Source organism: Trachymyrmex septentrionalis, unplaced genomic scaffold (assembly GCF_001594115.1).
Source record: "Trachymyrmex septentrionalis isolate Tsep2-gDNA-1 unplaced genomic scaffold, Tsep1.0 scaffold129, whole genome shotgun sequence".
NCBI lineage: Eukaryota > Metazoa > Arthropoda > Insecta > Hymenoptera > Formicidae > Trachymyrmex > Trachymyrmex septentrionalis.
In genome coordinates, this window is record NW_017304428.1 from 2,409,954 (window position 1) to 2,415,626 (window position 5,673).

Consider the following 5,673-nt stretch of genomic DNA (forward strand, 5'->3'; position numbering starts at 1 on the left):
CTCAAAGTCCGCGTATGGTCCACGTTGATGACACACGGCAGCGGTAAGAACGCATAAGAAAAAAAGAAGAACGAGAAAGAAAAGATGAAGAGAGAAGGAGGAAAGAAGCGAGCGCTGCCACTCAGCGGCTCATAAACTGTATGAAATATTAATAATGGCGCCGTTCGTTGGCCGTGGGCTTCGGCGTACTCTGGAACGTTATGAAAGACACAGGTCCCACGGGACCTGTTGGTTCGTTAACCCGGGCCCCATACCTTTCGATCGAGGTGCCTTCTGAGCGAGTTTCTTACAATTTTTTCGTTAACGATTTTCCTAACGAATTCACAGAGCATCGTTAACAACGATAATGATCTTTGAACATCTTTAATAATTGTTCGATTAATTCAGCTGATCTGCAATTGCGTCATTTAATCTATTACATAATTACGTTTATATAATGCGCGATGACGTGGCATTTGAAGAAACGTAATTTCGAAATGTATTTATTATTGTGAATGTTTTCTTTTTTTTTTTTAGGTAGTACACTGTTTTTAAATGAATTTAACAACACTAGTTTTAATCTCGTTTGTCACATCTGTATGACGAGTTTAATATTTTTATTTAACAAAGTAATTCAATCTATTTTCAAACGATATTTTATTTTAACTGACATCTTCATATCGACAATCTTAGTAATTATAATAATAATTGGATTTATAATCATAGTTCATATTCCAAGATCTAAGGACGCGTACAATTTTAATAGACCAGGACAAGAAAGATGAATAAATGCAGGACAATAATTTTTAATAAGCGAATAAAGATGCTTTACACGGCTACCACGGAAGATTTATGGATAGGTTTTTCAATATTATTCGTGTGGGCAGCAGGTGCTCTCGAGCTTACCAACGTTCGACCACTGACCACATCACAATGGAAGACAATAGACCGTATTACATCACGATAGCTCTTAACTGCTCTCGACGTTCGTGGTTCGATTGCAGTGGATTTGACGTCTGTAAGATCGTGGAACACCTGCCATGATTATCAAACGATCGGTCGTCGTTTACCTTGACAATTATAAAATGAAACGACAGTGATCTTCTCTCGTTATATGTGTATATATTAGCAATAAGACAACAAGACGTTATACTACAAATCTCTCTAGAGATCTTATACGCGAGAACTAGAAGATCTTGTACGCGAGTATATAGGTATCATTAAAGGAATTACTACATCAATATAACGTAAAAGAAAAACGTAGAAGAGGCACGTCGAGTTTAAGTGTTCAAATGTTTCAATGTGCAACCGTAAAATGTGTGCTCGATCGACAGAGACAGGCGATCTCTATTTTTAGAACGGAATATCTCGTATGTTTAACCGTCGACATACCATCGCCGCCGCCGCAAAATGATTCTTATCGCGATGGACTGAACGCCGAGTGATATTCGAGTGACTTTGATCATTAAAGAAGCGCATCGCGAACGGCTGATTGCTCTTGGCGAGAGAGAAAGAGAAAGGGTAAGCTCGATTAACCCTGATAATTAGCGTTACAAGCGTTCCCCCGTAGCTACATTGAACCAGCTTCTTCTTCTTTCCACACAGGTGTAGGTACTTTAAATGGGTATTTACGCTCATATTGTCGTAATTATTTCATAAGAACTACCGTAAAGTCGACTACGTTATTGCATCGTTGTCGTACGGCGTGTGCCTTTTCCACGCATCCGTTCCAAGTCTTCTTCTTCCTCACGTACGAGGAAACTCGTACACGCGCCCTGCCAATTTCGCCGCGAGCAGGTGAATATTATGCATAATGAATCGTCCGCCTCTTAGCTCTTGCGTATTACCTCGAAAACTCGAGTACGTGCCATCGGTCTCGTAACCGGTGGAAAGGAGAGGACGTCTGTGACGGATCGATATCGGAACGTCGACTCGCCATCTCGGTTATTTTTGATCGTCTGGATATTCCAGATTGTTAGAGGCGTATCAATAATCGCTACCGATGAGTTGTACAAACCGCAAATCGTGTCCGCTAACCTGTCGTTCGTCATATTGCCGGGGAGGCAAAGCCATCGAGAATCGATGGGTTAACGAGCGTACGTCAATGGCAATTAATCAGCAATGGCGCAGGTGGCAAGGACACATGGCTGTTGCCGGTTTGTATCTTGATCTACCGTTCGTCTTGCATTCCATCATTCGTCGCGAGCGCGCCACGTCACCATGTGCGAAAGTTAACATCGTTCACCGGGCGAGAGTTGGACCGGGCGGTGTGATTTTACGCGGGTAATTTCAGAAAATTAACGACGTCGTTCGGTCGTACTGCGAAGCAGCGGGAGCGTGTGCGTTTTAGTAAATTTGCACCGGGGGGAAGGGGAGGGGGGAGGAGGGGAAAAATGACCATGATCCGCAGTTCGTATTTAGTCCGACGTTTGATATCGGTCGGAACATCGCGTGGCAAGCGCGTCATCAGGGCGCGTGGAAGGTATCCAGTTATATCGTTTTGCTGGGATTATCCCGATCTGTTATCGCGAAGCGAGAAAGAGCGTGATGCGCCGCGCGGCAACCGGCTGATAAAGGATAAATTCTGCGCGATCGGATCGACCCGATAAGACACGAGAACTCGCCGGTACGCGGAAATACGATCCCCAGGTTGGTTTACGAAACGATCGATCGGCGGCGATCGTCGGCCGAGTGTTACGCACGTACTCCTGGAAGGGACTTAACGAGAAAGTAGGAATGCGTCGGGTGGTAAAAATTGCCCTGTGACTTTTTAATTGCCTCGGTACGGGGTGTGTCGGCGGGATAAAGATAAAGAAAAATAGAGAGAAGCGTTCGGGAGATCTGTACCGGTTGATTAGGAAATTAAACAGCGCTGCGAAGAAGCGCTAGTACATAATTATTCTGCTTTGCAGGCATCCGCTATGTTGAAGTCTATTTATTGTAGTATTTATTACGTAGAATTTATTCAATAAAATTGTGCTCTGTGTAATTCGAACGTTGATAGCGTGATATGTGGAATGGAATAAAGAATAACGATAGTGTGCGATTATTTTTGAATGACAACTAAATAGATGTTACCAGATTTTATCTGAAATAGAATCTTGTTGCTTTATTCATTCTTTGATAAATATCAGATATAGTTGAGAGGTAATTATATACGGGATATAAATCATGGATATTCAAATGACAATATGGAAATCATAATTTTTGCCAAATTTCAGCAAATTTACATATAATTTTTTGCTTGATTGCAAGAATGCAATAACGTACGTATGCATGCAAAGTGTTACACACAGGAACAAAGATTGAATATATATGTTCTTTCTTCTTCTTTAAAGACAGAACAAATTTTTCATTAGCAGACGTCGTAAAAACAAGGATTCATCTTTTTTTGCGTCGAAAGATACTTCCTGGAGTCTTCGGCTCGCGAGAGCCTCGGCTTGCGCGCCGATCGGCGCAGAATTTCTGATGTTTTGCGGGTTTCTTCGTAACAACGATTTACGCTCTCCTGTCGGGCGTAAATAATAATCAACCCTCCTTCTTTGCTCGAGGAAGGCACTAAATCCCATCACTGATATTTCTCTCCCACCCTCTTCAGGCTGCGTCCGGCGTTATCCTCAATTACAAGTGGCCGCTTCGTTTCGGTAACGAGCGTCTCGTGCTACCGACCACCGATTCCTTTCCTTGCCTGTGCAATTTTTTTACTAGCCTGTCCCGCGTTTTTGTTTAATCCTCCTGTTGGCGCGTTGGCAGCACTCGAATGCTGCAATGTCCGAACCGGCATGCACATAAATCTTGTGTACTTCGGTTGGATTAATGTCGTGGTATCAACGGTGAATAAATCAACTTCAGATAAATTGCCAAAGAAGCAGATTTCATTTCGGAGAAATTAGTCGCGAACATAACAGTATTAAATGATTTTTTATTATTAAAATTAAAACATATTATGTAACAAATTAATTTTTTTCTCAAATGTGGAATAAAATATATTTTCTACATGCTATAATATATTTATTTAAATATGCATTTACTATGCTTTCTCTCTCTCACTCTCTCTCTCTCCTCTCTCTCTCTCTCTCTCTCTCTCTCTCTCTCTGTCTCTGTCTCACTTTTTCTTCTCTCCTCTTTCTTTCTCTATATCTTCTTCTTTTCATATAAGTTATACATAATGTTTCAATAATGAGGATATGAATAAAAAAAAAGGGTTGCAATGTTCTTTGACAAAAATAGATAGAAACTTGAACTTTGTGAATTTATATAATTCCAGTATAAATACACAAATTTGATAAAACGAACGTGCTTTTAACACCGGTTTCAGTTCATACTCATAGTATGATAATAAGCCTAAGAAAGTTAGGGAAATAGAAGTTGAAGCAAAGATGTTCTTGACTGAGAATACTTGTCACATATGCAATATCTTAACGTTTACGGCGTTTTTGAGTAATAATACACGTTCGACTTATCTATATAAGATTCTTGGGACGCATTTGTGCGACAGAGAAATATGTCGAAAGCGTTATCAAATATACTCTAAGTGATATTAATCCGCAGACGAGAGCGAATGCCCAAGTGTACTCGTCACATAAATTGCATTTTCGATAAAACGTCTCATTCACGATTGATTTAAAGAAAACATCAATATATAAACTATTTTTAAACTAATTCATATGGTAATGATGTAGAAAAAAGTTTTATATAATATATAAGAACATAGCAAAATATACATATTATAAATTAGATATTTAAAAAGAAAACTGCAGTCATGAAACATATTAACTTTGATAAATATTAGTCAATAAATCTCTAATAATTTAGGAACAAAACATACGTTTTAATTATACCTAAGTATAGGCTAATTTTTATGATAATATGTATAAAATAATAAAAATATAGAATATATAAAAATTGATTTAAAAAAATTTAATTAAAATTAAAATGATTGCAAAATTAAATATAGTACATAGGAACGGTTCGTTAAAATAGTGTAAAAGTAACGAGAACGATAAGAAACTATGAAAAAAGCTAGACGACGTATTAAAATTAAAATATCTAACTATTGTTACCAATTGGAATAGCAAAATTAAGTGAGATCTAAATGTAGTGTGATGTGAAAAACTTAATAATTAACTTAATAAAATGTTGGAGATATAGAAATCAAAGATTTAAAATAGTCGATTTTGCACACCAAAATAAAAACAAATCAACTAGTTAAAAGATTAAAATTAAACTAATACGTTAGAAATTATAGTAGAAATGATTGCAAAAAGGAAAAATAAATGGACTTAATATTAAAATTTACAAAATATGCAAACATTTAGTGCTGCAGAAAAAAGATAAACGAAATGAAAACTGAATAAGTAAATCGTATATATTGTAATAAGTCACATTTATTTTTAATTAAGTAAATAAAACATGGTTTTGAAAATGTCAACTTCTTAATTAAAATGCGTTTTTTTTGCGTTATTATTATCTTTTTATCAGCCTTCGAATAAGAACGTGTTTAATAAAAACTCTATACAATTACAAATTAAAATGCAATTTTGAAACATTATAATTAATTTTGGTATGTCAAACTTTTTAAAACTTGTACTTGATTTTACATAATAAAATAAATTTGATCTATAGACTAGAATAATAAATATACAATCAAAATTTTAACAATTCCGGAAAAAAAATTATATATATATATATATA